The sequence below is a fragment of the Anabrus simplex genome, chromosome 7 (genome assembly GCF_040414725.1).
Source record: "Anabrus simplex isolate iqAnaSimp1 chromosome 7, ASM4041472v1, whole genome shotgun sequence".
Classification (NCBI taxonomy): domain Eukaryota; kingdom Metazoa; phylum Arthropoda; class Insecta; order Orthoptera; family Tettigoniidae; genus Anabrus; species Anabrus simplex.
The window spans coordinates 225746999-225765292 of record NC_090271.1 but is presented as its reverse complement, the minus strand read 5'-3'; positions in this window follow the sequence as shown (position 1 = coordinate 225765292).

Below are 18294 nucleotides of genomic sequence, written 5' to 3'. Positions count from 1 at the left end.
CAGGATCTTTGACAAAATTCTATTCTTCCATGTAAATGTTTGCTCATTGTGCGCATTTTCTATAAATAATAAAAGCAGCACCAAGACTGGATCGAGTCGGTGGAGTTGCTAGGCAACAGCAACTTACGCTACAACATAATAATCCGCGAAGAAATTCTGTATATAGGATGAGAAGACGCCGCCGTATTTTATATATTACCTTTCCTTGCTAGGAGGTTTATGAACGTTGCAATCACCGTAATTACGCGAATAATCCCCGCACATTTTTTTTTCGAAAAATTTGAGCCACGAAATTCGGGAGCGGGTTTTATTTGAGTCAAGGTTGGTGACACGCCCCTGGTTCAGGTAGGTTTTGATCATTGCCTACGTTATAATATAAGGCCTGGAAATAGAGCCCGTAAAACGCTATGAAAGTGGTTACACTGTAGTTCAATACCGGGCCGCTAGGATCGCTTTCTTGCCCCCTGTCTACAAGATTCGCGCCTTTAAACGCGTTCATTAACTGAGTTGGTTGTGAATGTATTATGTATTCGTCTGATGTTAAGCATTCGCAGTTCCAGTCATGGTTTATTCACGAGAAATTAAAGGTAGTGGAATTTCGTTTCACAAGTTTCCAGTGAGTGTTCAATCTTCGAAATATTACACAGAGAAGGTATTGCGCATGAGATACGCATCCAAGCTGATCGAAGTAGGCCTCTATTCCTAAGTTTTGATCCGAGTCACGTCATAAGAATCGGGCGATCCCAAAATTTGTCGCTGGACTTTTTTGTAAACAATGCTACCGTGACCGGCGATCATTTAAGAGGCATCTTCAAACTCAGAAATCTTAAATTAGGAAACCAACGAGGAAAATAATTTGGCGAAAATTAATGTAGCAAGAGATTAAAAAAATTGTATTTTCCACCGAAACAGTCTCTGGTTTGAAAAGTATGGAGGTGGTTTGTCCCGAGAGCATTAAATGCAGTTTAAAATAAGCCATTTGCTTTATGGGGAATTTTATGAAATTGTTCGATGCGCATGACGTCTGCAACACCTCACATGGGACATATTCCAGGAACGAGAACAAACGAGCAACTTTTAATCAGGCGAGTTCGTCGTACGGTTAGGGGCGCGCGGTTGTGCGCTTGCATCCGGGAGATAGTGGGTTCGAATCCCACTGTCGGCAGCCCTGAAAATGGTTTTCCGTGGTTTCCCATTTTAACACCAGGCAAATGCTGGGGATGTACATTAATGAAGGCCACGGTGGCTTCCTTCCAACTCCTGGGCCTTTCCTATCCCATCGTCACCATAATACCTATCTGTGTCGGTGCGACGTAAAGCCACTAGCAAAAAAACACCTTTTAGTACTGAATATGAACTCCTCAGTTGGTTAATAAATTATTTCCTGTCATATATTAAGAAACTTCAAATGCATTCAGAGAAAGTAAAAAAAGATTCATGAGAGAAATGTATCAGGCATAGATCTCGACTACCCAATCCAATGTGGCCTGCGTAAAATAACTCATAAATATACATTTGCATTATGCATTGACGAGGAACCTAACGAGCTATAACATTGAGTTCTTCTTCAGCTACCTAAGCTACCTAAGACGCCAAGCGGAATAAAATGACATTATGGTTCGTGTGACAAAAGAAAAAACAAACCGTGAAGGCTGCTTAGAACATATCTCTTCTCCAGCTACTCAAATTCCAACATTGTGTCTTATTAGTTTTCAAGATCGAGGAGCCCTCAGATACCAAAAATCATCGTCGGTGACACTTCTGCAGTGAACGACGGAATTTGTCACCCCCGCTACGCAGTACTTGCCCCGAAGAGTTACCGTACTAAAAGGTGTACGTTTATTTTTTTCGAAATACATATTCAACAGTGAAATTGAGTATGGAAAGTGTAAAGGCGACAAAACACCTCTTTTTATATTATGAAAATTTCTGAGACCTCTGTTAGACAACAGTGTTTGAGCCACTCAAGTAGAAGAGAGAAAGTTTTGAAACTTGATAAGAAGCCCCTCAAAAGGAAAGTTTTGAAACTTCAATGACATTTCCAAGCCAATACAGCACCGCTCTATAAATAAAGTACTGTCAATATTCGTAAAAACATTCAGTTCTTTTTATTTAAGATATAATTTATTTATTGACATATACGGCCATGCGAATACAAGGGGGCAAGAACGCGATCCTAGCGGCTGAATGGTGAACTAGGAAGCAACCCGTTTCCACGAGTGCATTTCAAGGCCTTGTATTATAGCGTAGACAACGGTTTTGATGTTGGTTATATACTTATGCTTTGTGTAACAGCAGATGGAAGACAATTGTCCCCATATGTTATATTTAAACATAAAACACTTCAGCCATTTTATTGAAAACTGCCTTTATATTTAAAGATTAGTTTTTACAGAGTTATATAAATTCTACTTTTCACGGCGTCACGATAGAACGCGTCTTCCGGAACGTGCAGGGGTAGCTTTCCGCAAGTTTACACATTTCGGTGTGTTTACAGTGCGTTTCATAGTTTGAGTGAACTTAAAATTCGTTAGTATTCAGCGTTTTAAGGAACGAAACAGTTTCAGGTAGCAGGCAGTGTGCGGAGAAACGGAGTCCACGAACACTGGCGATGCCGACGGTTGGCCAAAAAAACGTAGCTCATAAGTATAATCACGAACTGAACAATATAGTCAATGCCGATGAATTTTGCATTTTTTTAATGCCTAGATCAAACGGACTTATAGTTTTAAAGGAGATGGGATCACTGTACTGTGTTGCTATGCACCCAGAAGCGAAAGACTCCACCCCCCCCCCCACTTTTCATGGGAAAGTTCGATAAGCCAAGAAGTATCCGCGCAAGTACAAGGCATCTAAAAATGCAGCCAGTACAGTAACCCAAGAAAAAGGCACTTCCAAAGGGGAGCCAGCAAAGTTTGTCCTCGCCTTTGGATCTTGCTTTTTTCTTTCGCTGCACATGAGGTTATGCTTGCCAGTGATTTATCCAAGTGCTTTTTTGTATAGACCTAATGTAGATGAACCTTGTTGGATACATTTTTGAAATAGTTTTTCCGGGGCATTTGAAATGTATAAAATATGAAGCAATGTTAAATGCATGCATTTATTGGTCTTAGAATACTTTGTGACATGGCAAAGTTTGGCACTTCTGAATTAGGAGAGTAGTGCCATTGCGGGAAATCGTAGAAGGACAGAGTCACTGTCCTGTGTTGCAATACAGACGGAAGCGAGGGACTTCCTACTTCCTCCCCTCTTTGTATGAATGTTCGATAAGCTACGGTGTTTTAAGGGCATTGGGTAAATTCCGAGCAAGTACAACGCATTTAAAATAATTACAGTACAGTAATCCAATGAATAAAGCATTTTCACACGGGAACGAGCATAGATTCCTCCTCAGCTTTGAATCACTTTTTTCATTGGTTGCGTGAGGTTATGTTTCCTAGTGAGTTATACAAGTGCATCATTTGAATACCGTAAATGCGCCTTGTTGGATACATAATGGAAATAGTTTTTGTGGCATTTGAAATGTTTTAACACTGAATCAATATTAACTGCATGCAGTAACGGGTCCTAAAATAGTTTGTCACGTGGCAAGTATTGACATTTCTGAATTACTAGTTGGCGGTCAATTCTGAATCTCGTAATTCGAAGTTACATTTTTGCATCCCTACGACTTTGAATTAACGAGCTTTCACTGTATAGCAAAATTAACAAACGAGTTCGCAGGCATGTATGTTTCAAGTGTTTACATTGTACGAAAAGAATTGTCCACCACTGGTCGTGTTACTCTCATGGTAAAAAGGGATCGCGTTTGAGAAGTGTTTTAGACGTGGGGTGTGACGAATTTGTAAATAATTAAAGAGAGGATTCTAGTGATGCAAGAGACAAAGAATCATCCGACCTGTCGCAAATCGAGCCTATTACAAGTTCAGACTAATGATATACCTGCCACTTACGAAAGCCTACTTGTTAATTTTCATGGCAGTGATAACGTATTTTTTATCATCCCAACTATATTCAGGCAAAGTTGCTATATACGTCATGGTCATATATGCGTAAGAACCACGTCGAAATCGAGAAATGATATTGTGCATGGCCGGACTACACTATAAGGCCGTGACATTAGATATCCGACAACGTTGCTTTGAGTCATTCATGTGACTTCTGTATTCGTAATTTGTAAACAAGTCTAACTTGGTGTATCATTATATTTTGTGTCGTACTTGAATTGACTTAAAGGCATTGTTTTAAATTCAGAGTATACTGGGTGTATTTTATGTGTTATAGCTATAAGAAATAATTTAAACGCTATTTGGTATCCTGGAACGACATTAATTTACGACAAAGGTGAGCTTTCTCATGTAGCAGTATGTATAATAGTGACAATCCACATCGTTTTAAAGCCATTCTGTGTTTCCATTTTTCAAATTGGATTAGTTTAAAAGTGCAGCAGTTATTTTATTTTACGTTACACAAGTATGACAACCGGTAGGCTTAATTTCAGATGCCCAGTCATTGCTGTTTTACAAGTTTTTGAAGCCGAGGAGAAGATAAGAGGGCAGTGTTTTCTAGGATTAAGGTCGGTAAAATATAAAGAAATATCATTTAGCAAGCGACATTCTTAACTAAATTCCGTTTCATTGAACATAACTGACGAAACAGATATATGCAGTGAATTTTCCTGTGTGCTAGTTAAAGTAAATGAAATAAGAGTAGAGTTAGATAACAAGTTTCCTGTCATTTACATTTCAGGTTATGTAGCTTTAAGCTAGCCAGTAAATTAATTGCAGATACTGTATCTCAAACACATCATATGAAAAGGTGGAAAATTACATGTTTAATAACTTAAACAGAGGTGGGTTATCGGTACCATCAGAATTCCTCTTAAATGTGTGTACAGGTGTATATAAGATCATGCAGATTTTAAACTATGAGGAATATGAAGTAGCATTCTCTCGGAGTAAGGCCCCATTCACAATGCAAACGTAACCTAAACTTAACGACGTAACTTAACCGTACAATTAGCGTAACATTTGTGGTAATCTACATGGAGGGACGTACGTAACACAAAGAAGACCCAGCAGCGAATCAAAACACTGTCATGTACACAAGCAGGACAGTCGGATTGTTACACATTTCTAATCTTGGAATTTTGTTAAATTTCAGTACCGTGATGGAATCCAACAACGTGCTAGCAGAATTGATGTTACTGCATACATCTCTTGCTTTGCTCCTGGGAACTGTGTATCTGAAAAGGCGAAATAGACAACGGCGCATAAGATGGTGTGTTCATCCTTTGATTCAAAGGGGGTTATCACAGGGCGACTTTGGTAATCTACTGCAAGAAATGCGAGAAAATGATCATCATGAGTTCTTTTTGCACATGCGGATAAAACCTGAGCAGTTTGACACGATCTTAAGTCTTGTGTAACCATTTTTAATTAAAAAAGTGTAAGGTTTCCTTTGCCGACGTCTATGCGCCTAGCTATACCACTCCGGTAAGGTGTTCTTTTATGATATCGTTTTCGTAATCAATCAATCAATCAATCAATCAATCAATCAATCAATCAATCAATCACTACTGATCTGCATTTTAGGGCAGTCGCTCAGGTGGTAGATTCCATATCTCTTGTTTTCCTAACCTTTTCTTAAATGATTAGAAAAAAATTGGAAATAAATTGAACATATCCCTTGGTAAGTTGTTCCAATCCCTAACACGCCTAACTATAAAAGAATATTTGCCTCAACTTGTCCTCTTGAATTCTTAATTCATATTGTGATCTATCCTACTTTTAACGATACCACTGCAACTTATTCGTGTACTAATGTCATTCCACGCCATATTCCCACTGACAGCACGAATAATACCACTTAGTCGAGCAGCTCGTCTGCTTTCTCCCAGGTCTTCCCAGCCCAGATTTTGCAATATTTTTCTAATGGTACTCTTTTGTCATAAATCACCCAAAACATATCGAGCTGCTTTTCTTTGGATTTTTTTCCAGTCCTTCAATCAAGTAATCCTTGTGAGGGTCCCCTACACTGGAACCATACTCCACTTGGGATCTTACCAGAGACTTACATGCCCTCTCATTTACATCCTTACTACAAAACCTAAATACCTTCATAACCATGTGCAGAGATCTGTACGATTTATTTGCAATCATATTTATGTGATTACCCCAAGGAAGATAATTCCTTATATTAACACCTATGTTAAGACAGTGATCCCCTTAAGGAACTTTCACCCCATCAACGCAGTAATTAAAACTGAGAGAACTTACCGTATTTGTGAAACACACAACCTTACTTTTAACCCCGTTTATCATCATACCATTGCCTGCTGTCTATCTCAAAATATTATCGAGGTCATGTTGCAGTTGCTCACAATCTGGTAATTTATTTGTTACTTTGTACAGAAATCAAATCAAATCAAAATCTCTTTATTTGCAAAGGAAGTGTCTACCTCGGTGGCAAATGGTACACTAAAATGCATTATTGTCAAGCACTAAATTTTAAATTAACAAGAGAAGAAATTTTTTCCCTAGAATACAATATTATACAATTTACACTACCAATTTTTCTGTTACACACACAGCTCTACATTAATAAATTTATGTTTGTGGGTTACTGTAGTCACGTCCTAGTTCGTGAACCATGGGCAACGGCTGGGTGGCCTAGTAAGTGGTCCTGAGAGTCGGGATACCAGTTGCTATGGAATGGGAGTGGGCATCTTGGGCATATTCTGAGTCCTGGCCCTCCTTGTGCTCAGGCGGCTAGGACTATACAATCCAAAGGTGGTCCATAACCCATTAGAGGACAGATCCTCACTTGGACTATGTGCAAGTAGGGTAGCATCCTGCTTCATGAATCTACCGAGCTCAGAACGTTTTAAGCAAGCCTCGGACCTATGGGAGTAACGGAGTCCCACTCCCATTTGACAGGCGAGGGACTCCTTGGAAACAACTTGGCGAACGAAATGGAATTCGATGGGGAGCTATCAATATTAATGGGGCTTATGGAAGAAAGAAGGTAGAACTGGCTGAGTCAGCAAAGAGGATGCATCTGGATGTGCTAGGAGTAAGTGATATTCGGGTAAGGGGAGAAAACGGGGAAGATATAGGAGATTATAAAGTGTACTTGACGGGTGTTAGAAAGAGAAGGGCAGAGTCTGGGGTAGGGCTCTTTATGAGGAATGCCATTGAACGGAACGTAGTTTCTGTTAGGCACGTAAATGAGCGAATGATGTGGGTAGATTTGTCATTTGGAGGAATTAGGACCAGAATTGTGTCCGTGTATTCACCATGTGAGGGTGCGGATGAGGATGAAGTTGACAAGTTTTATGAAGCATTGAGTGACATCGTGGTCAGGGTCAACAGCAAGGATAGAATAGTGCTAATGGGCGATTTCAATGCGAGAGTTGGGAATAGAACTGAAGGATACGAAAGGGTGATTGGTAAATGTGGGGAAGATATGGAAGCTAATGGGAATGGGAAGCGTTTGCAGGACTTCTGTGCTAGTATGGTTTTAGTTGTTACGAATACATTCTTCAAGCATAAGGCTATTCACCGCTACACATAGGAGGCTAGGGGTAAAAGATCCATAATAGACTATATCTTAACAGACTTCGAATTCAGGAAAACTGTTAGGAATGTACGGGTTTTCCGCGAATTTTTCGATGATACAGAACACTATCTGATCTGTAGTGAACTAAGTATCTCTAGGCCTAGGGTAGAGAAAGTGAAATCTGTCTGCAAACGAATAAGGGTAGAAAATCTCCAGGACGAGAACATTAGACGGAAGTACATGGATATGATTATTGATAAGTTTCGAACAGTATACAGTAAGCAGGTTCAGGATATAGAAAGTGAATGGGTGGCATACAGGGATGCGGTAGTAGAAACAGCCAGGGAATGCCTAGGAACAACTGTGTGTAAAGATGGGAAAAGGCGAACATCTTGGTGGAATGATGAAGTGAGAGCAGCTTGTAAACGTAAAAAGAAAGCTTATCAGAAATGGCTCCAAACAATGGCCGAGGCAGACAGGGAGTTGTACGTGGATGAAAGAAACAGAGCGAAACAAATAGTTGTTGAATCCAAAACGAAGTCCTGGGAAGATTTTGGTAACAACCTGGAAAGGCTAGGTCAAGCAGCAGGAAAACCTTTCTGGACAGTAATAAAGAATCTTAGGAAGTGAGGGAAAGAGGAAATGAACAGTGTTTTGAGTAATTCCGGTGAACTCGTAATAGATCCCAGGGAATCACTGGAGAGGTGGAGGGAATATTTTGAACATTTTCTCAATGTAAAAGGAAATCATAATGGTGGTGTTGTGAACAGCCAAGCTCATGGGGAGGAGGAAAATGATGTGAAATTATGTTTGAGGAAGTGGAAAGGATGGTAAATAAACTCCATTGTCATAAGGCAGCAGGAATAGGTGAAATTAGACCTAAAATGGTGAAGTATATTGGGAAAGCAGGGATTAAATGGCTTTAGTAAAATTAGCATGGAGTGTTGGTAAGGTACCTTCAGATTGGGCAAAAGCAGTAATTGCATCTATTTATTAGCAAGGGAACAGGAAGGATTGCAACAACTATCGAGGTATCTCATTGATTAGTATACCAGGCAAAGTATTCACTGGCATCTTGGAAGGGAGGGTGCGATCAGTCGTTGAGAGGAAGCTGGATGAAAACCAGTGTGGTTTCAGACCACAGAGAGGCTGTCAGGATCAGATTTTCAGTACGGCCTGGTAATTGAAAAATGCTACGAGAGGAATAAGCAGTTGTGTTTATGTTTTGTAGATCTAGAGAAAGCATATGGCAGGGTACCGAGGGAAAAGATGTTCGCCATACTGGGGGACTATGGAATTAAAGGGAGATTATTAAAAGCCATCAAAGGCATTTATGTTGACAATTGGGCTTCAGTGAGAATTGACGGTAGAATGAGTTCTTGGTTCAGGGTACTTACAGCGGTTAGACAAGGCTGTAATCTTTCACCTTTGCTGTTCGTAGTTTATATGGATCATCTGCTGAAAGGTACAAAATGGCAGGGAGGGATTCAGTTAGGTGGAAATGTAGTAAGCAGTCTGGCCTATGCTGACGATTTGGTCTTAATGGCAGATTGTGCCGGAAGCCTACAGTCTAATATCTTGGAACTTGAAAATAGGTGATTAAGTATGGTATGAAAATTAGCCTCTCGAAGACTAAATTGATGTCAGCAGGTAAGAAATTCAACAGAATTGAATGTCAGATCGATGACACAAAGCTAGAACAGGTCGACAGTTTCAAGTATTTAGGTTGTGTGTTCTCCCAGGGTGGTATTATAGTAAGTGAGATTGAACCAAGGTGTCGTAAAGCTAATGCAGTGAGCTCGCAGCTGCGATCAACAGTATTCTGTAAGAAGGAAGTGAGCTCCCAGACGAAACTATCTTTACATCGGTCTGTTTTCAGACCAACTTTGCTTTACGGGAGCGAAAGCTGGTGGACTCAGGATACCTTAACATAAGTTAGAAGTAATAGACATGAAAGTAGCAAGAATGATTGCTGGGACAAACAGGTGGGAACAATGGCAGGGGGTACTCGGAATGAGGAGATAAAGGCTAATTTAAGAATGAACTCGATGGATAAAGCTGTACGCATAAACCGGCTTCGGTGGTGGGGTCAAGTGAGGCGAATGGAGGAGGATAGGTTACCTAGGAGAATAATGGACTCTGCTATGGAGCGTAAAAGAAGTAAAGGTAGACCAAGACGACGATGGTTAGACTCGGTTTCTAACGATTTAAAGATAAGAGGTATAGAACTAAATGATGCCACAACACTAGTTGCAAATCGAGGATTTTGTCGACGTTTAGTAAATTCACAGGGGCTTGCAGACTGAACACTGAAAGGCACAACAGTCTATAATGATAATGTATGTGTGTGTATGTTACAAAATTCTACTTATAATATCTCATGTACTTACAAACATAGTCAACTCATATACAGTATGTGGAATTATTTCAAATAATACTATACAACTGGTATAAGATTAAAATTTACATTGCATTTATTTACCTATTTATATTTACCCATTTTGGAACCTAAGAAGCATAACGACCTGCTGCGTTTTAACAAGAGCCCCTCTTTCCACCACTTTCCAGAGTTCCTTAAGGGCCTTCACAGCTACTGTAGCGGTCCCGGGGCCCTCGTAGTCCCCACTGTACTTCACCCCTACGGGGAATCCCTTACTTCGGCTGTCCAAACTCCATAGACCAGGGGATGGAATTAATTTATTCACACACATTTTTTATTTACAATAACCTGCACTGGTCGAAAGCCCTCTAACATTTCATTTATTTTCTCTGTTGCTGTTTATCCTCTTCTTGAATATCTGTACAGATTTTGGAAAAGGATCAAACACTACCCCTGGTAAACTGTTCCACTCCTTCACACCCTTCCCAATGAATGAACATTTACCCCAATCGGTTTTGCTAAAATTCCTTCTAATTTTATACTTGTGGTCATTTCTGCTGATATTATTATTTTCCAACCGAAGCCTCTCACAAATTTCTCCCCGTGTTTCTTCTCCTGTATAGGCTCTATATAATCCTATAAGTCTAGTTTTCTCCCTTCTCTTACTTAAAGTTTCCCACCCAAGTTCCTCTAATATTTCTGATACACTACTTTTTCTCCTGAAATCCCCTGTTACGAATCTTCCTGCTCTCCTCTGCACACGACCTGTTTCTTTTATTAGGTATTCTTGGTGAGGATCCCAAACACTGTCTGCATATTCCAATAATGAACGAACCATACTTAAGTACCTTTTTCATTTAATTCTTTGTTGCAATGTAACGATCTGTATGCTTTGCTAACAATGTCATCAACATGACCCTTCCAGTGCAAATTACTTTCATATCTCACACCAAAGTATTTGCACTTGCCATCTTTTGGTACAACTACCTGATCCAAAGTATATTCAAATTCAGTTTTAAAACTCCTGTTTGTAAATGTTGTAACAGTTGATTTGCCTCCATTAACCTTCATATTATTTTCATCAACCCATTGATGGATACTCTAAAGGTACCTTTGTAATTCTGAACAATCCTCAATATTATTTATTTCCCTATAAACAATTATGTCATCTGCATACAATCTTATTTTTGATGTTATAGTGTTCCCTAAATCATTTGCGTATATTAAGAAAATTAAACGATTGTACTACCCTGTGCAATTCTCTGCCAAACTTTCTCTTCCTGTGATATATTATTTCCTACTTTGACTGTCTGAACCACTGAATTTTGAAATGATTTTATCCAATGTATAACCCTAACGTCCAATCCTATTTCCTCCAATTTCTACCTACATAACGTAAAACAACTTATTTATACACTCGATCACTCGAACGCCTACCTCACTTTCGACTGGGTGCCAACGCATATTGGAATTTTTGAAAATGAACGTGCCGATACTTATGCAAAGCAAGCAGCACGTCTTCCGCTTCCTGCCTCTACTACAGCCATTCCCACGCTGATTATTTTATACATGTCAAAAACAAGGCTCACTCTGAATAACAATCATAATGGCATGATACTGCCAAGTACAAAGGCAGATCGTACTACCAACTGCAACCTCTTATTCCCCTACAAACGTGGTTCACAACAGGCCAGTACTCTAGACGACATATAACTACTATCATCCGTCTAAGATTTAATCACATCCTTACTCTGCTCTATAAATATCGTTTTCATCTGACAACTCATCCTGGACACTTTCAGTTAAATACTTTAAATGCAGGAAAGGCCTAATTTTTTTCTGTTAATTTTCATTCCAGAACAGTAAAGCTGGAGGACGAGGATTACTTTGGTTATAAAGCGCTATATGAAGATCAGACATTATGAAAATTCATTCTAATAAATACAGCAAGGATATTTTTGTGTTTTTGAACGCTTGTGTTAATAAATGTAAGAGTGTTATTTTTAAAATTTATTTTATTTTGTAATGTCGTCATGCCTTTTCCCTTAAATGCCTCTAAAACGGAAAGCTAGGAACGAACGCTCCACCTCGGGATCTCTCGCTCACTGGCTGGGCTTAGCTCGGCAATAATCGGGGACAATAACGTGATAATTACGAAGCAATTGCATGTCGTAATAAAGATAACCTTGTAGGGACATTCCAAAAATTTTGTTAGGAGGAATATCTAACCGTGAAACAGTGCACAAAATGATAATTGGTTGTAGTTAGGCCCAGGTCTTTCAATTAATGCCGGGTGGCGTCCTGCGTGTCGAATAAAGGACAACTCCGTAGGCTGGTTATCTAACCATAAAACTTTGCCCACTAAGATGGTGACGATGTGTTTAGTTAGGCTCCTATAAATATGTGAGTGGGCTAGGTACCTGTCATGTGCTGCGAACTTGCCCTTAGTACTACTCTGAACACTGGCCTAGATTTACAGTTAGATGCTCCTTCCCTCCTCCTAATCTGGCCCAGTTTTACAGTTAGATGACTCTTCCATCCGCCTCCTCATCTAGCTCAGTTTTATGGATAGATACCCTTCTCTTCTTTCTCCTCCTCATCTACCACAGTTTTATGGTCAGATGACTTTCCCTCCTCATCTGACGCAGTTTTTTTTACGGTGAGATGCTCTTCTGTCCTCCTAGCTGTACTTTAGTTAAGGCCACGGCCCCAGTGGGGCTCTCAACTTGGGAATATTGGCCATGACTATATCATTACATATATGAGAAGCTCTGTATTAGTACTTTTATAATTCTGTTTTTTCTGAATTGATATAGATTTGATGCTGTTATTAGGAAACTTATATGTCATCTTTGTAATATACACGTACTAGTGTCCTGAATTTTATAGTAGTTTTTTTGGAAGATATGAAAGTTATGGTGCTGTGAAGGATTAGTGAGAGTTGCTATGGTTATCATGAACAAGTCTTTTATATTCTTTGAAGATTCCGTATACAGTGAATATTTTAAAGTTGTGATATTTTGTACACTTTATATGTATTTTATCTACACCATGAAGAACTTGGCATATTAACCTATTTGTTATTGTTCTGTATATTATCCAAAATGAACTTTATGTGGAATACATAACCTCTCCTGGCAATGAAAAGGACAGCGAAATGGACAAAGATTGGAAGAAGAAGAATACTTTTAGATGTGCTACCTGGAATGTACAAGGTATCTCACACAAAGGTGACCAGCTGGACGACATTCTCGCAAAAAAGACATTTTAATTGCAGCAATTTCAGAAACAAAAAGAAAGCTTCAGGGATCAAAATAGACAGTAAATTATTTACAGTTTTACAGTGGGGTTGACAGAGATACTAGAACACAGGCGGGTGTACTGCTCATGGTACACAAAAGATTAAGATCAACAATTGATAGCTACACTTTTTGGAATGAAAGGATTATCCAATTAAGACTAAAACTATTCAGGGGTTATCTTACAGTTATAGGGGTATACGCTCCAGTGGAGGGCAATTCAAACCAAAGTGATGGGTTCTACAATGATCTGCAAAAGATAGTCAATAAAATTAACAAACAAGGTATGCTATTATTACTGGGAGACTTCAATGCCAGAGTTGGTAATGAAAAAATTCAGAATCACATCGGAATCTATGGAGAAACAACCCTTAATAACAATGGAACGAAATTAATATATTTCACTGTCTTCAATCAGTTAAAGATTATGAATACAATGTTCCCACACAGGGACACCCACAAGTATACGTGGTCTGCACGAAATCAGAAATCGATTATAGATAAATATATTTGTAATGGTAAATTGGCAGATTTAGTCTTGGATACGAGAGTCTACCGAGGCCCTGAATTGAAAACTGATCACTATCTATTAGTAGCACCTATTCGTCTGAGGCCTAAATGGTATAAAAGAAAAAACGAACAACACTTAAAATTAAAACTTCTTACAAGGTTATCCTATTAAGAGACCCCAGTATAAAAAGGCTGTACCAGAACAGACTTAATAAACTTACACAGATGACACCAGTTAGTGACAACGTGGAAATGGAGTGGTCTAATTTGTGTTCAATTTTAAAGCAGTCTGCTTCTGACAGTTTTGGAGTTAAGAAAAAATGGCAGAGGAAAAAGGGTTTAAGAATCTGGGATGAAGAGATTGAAAAAGTTATTTCAGACAAAAGAAATGCTTATAAAAAATTTTGGTCAACTGGCAAATTAGAAGATAAAATAGGGTATGACCACAAGAGAGCAATAACAAAAAGGCAAGTGCGGAAAAAGCACAGAAAGAGTTGCGAAAACTTTGTTTGACAACTGGAGACTGATATAACAAGATCACAACCACAGACCTATAAAATACTCAAGAAACTAAATAATGATGTAAAGGAAGACATATGCATTAATGCAATACCTCTAACGGAGTGGCTCATTTATTTTAGGAACCTTTGGAGAGGTTCAAATATTGAGCCATTTCTTCTGTCAACATCCCTTAACAAGTCTTCGGAAACCATTACACTCGAAGAACTGGAGCTAATACTCAGAAAACTTAGAAATGGAAAAGCATCTGGAGAAGATTCAATAAATGCAGAATTATTCAAGTATTCCATTGACATCTTGAAGCAAAGATTTCTCAAATTCATCAATTTAATTTGGAATGGCAACAGACCACCAGAGAATTGGCAAAAAGCTATAGTTATTCCTCTTCATAAGAAGGGCAGTGTGAAAGATTGTGGAAATTACAGAGGGATAAGTATACTCAACTCAGGTTACAAAATTTAAATATTGTCAGAGGAAAATTATTCAGGTATTATGAAAATGTGATTGGAAATGAACAACATGCATTTCGAAAGGGACGCTCATGTGCTGATGCTTACTTTACCTTGAAAATCTTAGTCGCAAAACGCAAGGAATTTAACTTGGAAACTCACATAGCATTTGTTGATTTTAAGAAAGCCTCTGACCTAGTTAACAGGAACAGACTTCTTAATATCTTAGCAGAAGATAATATCCCACAACAGTTAATAGATAACATATACAACATGTACAATGACAACCTTATTGCAATAAAGTTAGGTAATCATCAGACTGAATGGAAACCGGTCAGCAGAGGTGTGAGACAAGGTTGTGGACTTTCTCCTTTGTTGTTCATAATCTATATGAACAACGTAATACAGGAATGGAGGCATGAAAGGCATGGATCAATCCCAGTCATCAGATATCTCACACATCTTGATGCCATACTCTTTGCTGATGATGTTGCATTGGTAGTATCATCAGAAGATGATCTTCAGTGGTCAGTATTTAATCTCCAGAAAGTCTCTTCAAAATTCGACATGATCATTTCACCACAAAAGAGAAAAATAATGGCCTTTAAGGGGAAGGACCCCATCCCGAGTAAAATCTGCTTAGATAATAAAATTTTGGAAAGGGTTCAACGAATTCAATTATCTTAGATACAATTTATCTTACCAAGGGGAAATTGATATCTCTGCAAAAATAACCAAATTTACCAGAAAAACAGGAATCATAAATCATATCATGAAGCCATCTCTTGTCCAAAAACACACTCGCTTACGTCTTTTTAACACTTTAGGCAGACCAGCCCTTTGCTACGGCAGTGAGGCATGGACAACAAGAACTCAAGACATTTCCAGAATTACAGCACGTGAAATGACGTTCATGCGCAGAACAGCAGGCTATACGAAATGGGATCGTATAAGAAATGAAGATGTGCTTAAAGGACTGAATGTGAAATCAGTAATCAATTACATCTATGATTACCAAGAAAACTGGAAACGTCATGTTCAAAGGATGGAATCTGGAAGACTACCAAAGGAGATCCTACGCTATCAACCAAGAGGACAGAGATCTATAGGACGTCCAATGAAGCGATGGAAAGAAAATACAAGACCGTAACGGGCCACATGGCCCAATACTTGGAAGGAAGATGATCGACAGGCTGTTAAACGTCATATTAAGGGTTTTTACCTGAGTCTAACGGCTATTTCATGGTCTACACTGAATACGTTGGATAGATCTAACCGGGTTCGATTCCTGGTCAGGTTAGGTATTTTTCCTGCATGTATACAATATACAAATTCATGGAACACACTATATTTCCTTATCGATAGACAGGGCCTTCATTCCATCACCTAACACGATCGAAATCCGATCTTTAATAAAATATGCAGTGTGTAGAAGTAGATTTACATATTAATCATAATGCATTTAGCGTTGAGGGGCTTGCACAGTAATCTGATTTACACATTATTCTGCAGTTATGTTTATGAATTGGTCATAGATTGATTATATTTGTTATTCTACAGCAATAGCAAAAAACACAATCGCGCGCACTCGGATAATCGTGTTTTGTCGTGTGTGGAATTTGATACACAGAGTAATCATAAAGGATTACTGTTTGCTTAGTTCGGCACTATGTCTAGAATAGTTAGTGTGCTGTCATTTGTGCAGGTCCCCCGGGTTCGATTCCCAGTCGGGGTCGGGGAAATTTTATTCTTAATTCCAATTGCAACGTGAGGGAGCCTAGGTACGTCAATTATCTTTTTACAGACATGCAGGTCTTCTAATAGGCCATCTAAAAAGCTACAGTGGTCTGCCAAATTATTATACTCAGGACAAGTATTTGCCTTTTTGAAGAGGAAAGTTGTTATATTTTCTATCGTTAGTTCTACAGCTTGTCCATTTATGAGTTATTTATTCCCTGGAGACTGCTACATATATCAAGAAGTTCGCAAGTCCTGAAATAGTGTCGTGTCATCGTTGGTCAGCCTGGAACTTCAGCACTATTGGCGCGCAAGTTGTGTGTCTTATCGTCCGTTGAAGTCCTATGCTTATTGTGGTATATCTGTTCCCTTTTAAGGTTAGTTATTACAAGTTACTTTTTCAGTAAGGAATGTGGAGTGATTAGTAATAAGAAGCCGTGTGGAACAATGCATTAAATCCGCTGTTATTCTCCGTATAGGGATTCTAACCTACAAAATTGAGATGGGGAAGCGTTTTGACTTAAGCCCTCATAAGAAGGCCCCAATTTCTACATTATTATCCCACTGTCAGTATAGCCAACAGCAGATTGCATCAATCGTGAGGGGTTTCACACTCATCGGTGAGAAATGTTGCCATAAACATGAAACAAGCACACCTCTTGACGCACGCCGCAAAGGCCGGTATGGCAGGAGGAGGATAACATTGCCCAGAACTGACAGAATAATTCACAATTATGCAATAAAATCGTCGTACATCTGTTAATGTGTGAACCAATGAACTTCGGAATGCTGGGATTGCTTTATCGATAAGAACTTTAGAGCGGCGTTTCAGAGAGATGGATCTGAAGCAGCGGCGTATGCTGGTATCAAGACAATGGCTACCACTAGACTTAGGCTACCCCTTTTCGATAGTTGGTTTAGGGAACATCAAGCCTTAAGTATTTTGAGCTGCAGCCAACAGCCAACGGAGTTGCCCGCTGTGTTGTCAAGGCTGCTTCACAAGCTACTGCCCTGGCCTCTGCCACCGTCAATACTCAACACCTGATCAATCGAGTTGGTAGCCTAAGGTTTAGCAAATTGAAGTCCAGCTTTGAGGCTAAATTGATAGAATGCTTTTCTTTGGTCCGACGGCCCCGGTTCAATTTTCAGAATCAACCCCCTCATAGTGTTAATTTCCCTGAATTGGGAACTGGGTGTTTATGACGTCTTCGCCATTCATTTAATCCTTATTAGGTCACCACCAAGCCTATGTAGATGCCATGCACTATTATTATTATTATTATTATTATTATTATTATTATTATTATTATTATTATTATTATTATTATTATTATCGTTAAATAACAATGCTGAATTTTACAGCGGTCGTACCCATCGTTCAAAGGTTAATTATCTACCTCGGAAGATCAGTGGTGGTGTCCGACCCATGATAACGGGTTCGATTCCAACCAGAGAACACTAAACCTGAAAGATTGCGTTTCATTTTAGCAGATCTACCAATAAAAAGAAAACTATATTACTCCTATAACAGCAGCCCTGCAGTGTCTTCCTACAAGGATGTAGAAGTAAACGGGAGTGAAATACCAGCACTCCGTTATCTATATATTAAAGGCAGAAGGATGAGGTGAGGAAGTATATACGAAGAGTAACGCATGGATGACAGGAGTGGCGATCTGACGGACCGAAGCCTAGCACAGCTATCCTCCGCCAGTCACCGCGCCTGTAGGCAGACAGCAGCAAGCCGCGTGAGGCGAGTCGGTGGGAAGGGACAAGAGTCTGGGCTGCAATATCAGTCTCCGAAGCCTTGTTCTCAGAAATACGTGCGACGTGTTTCCTCATT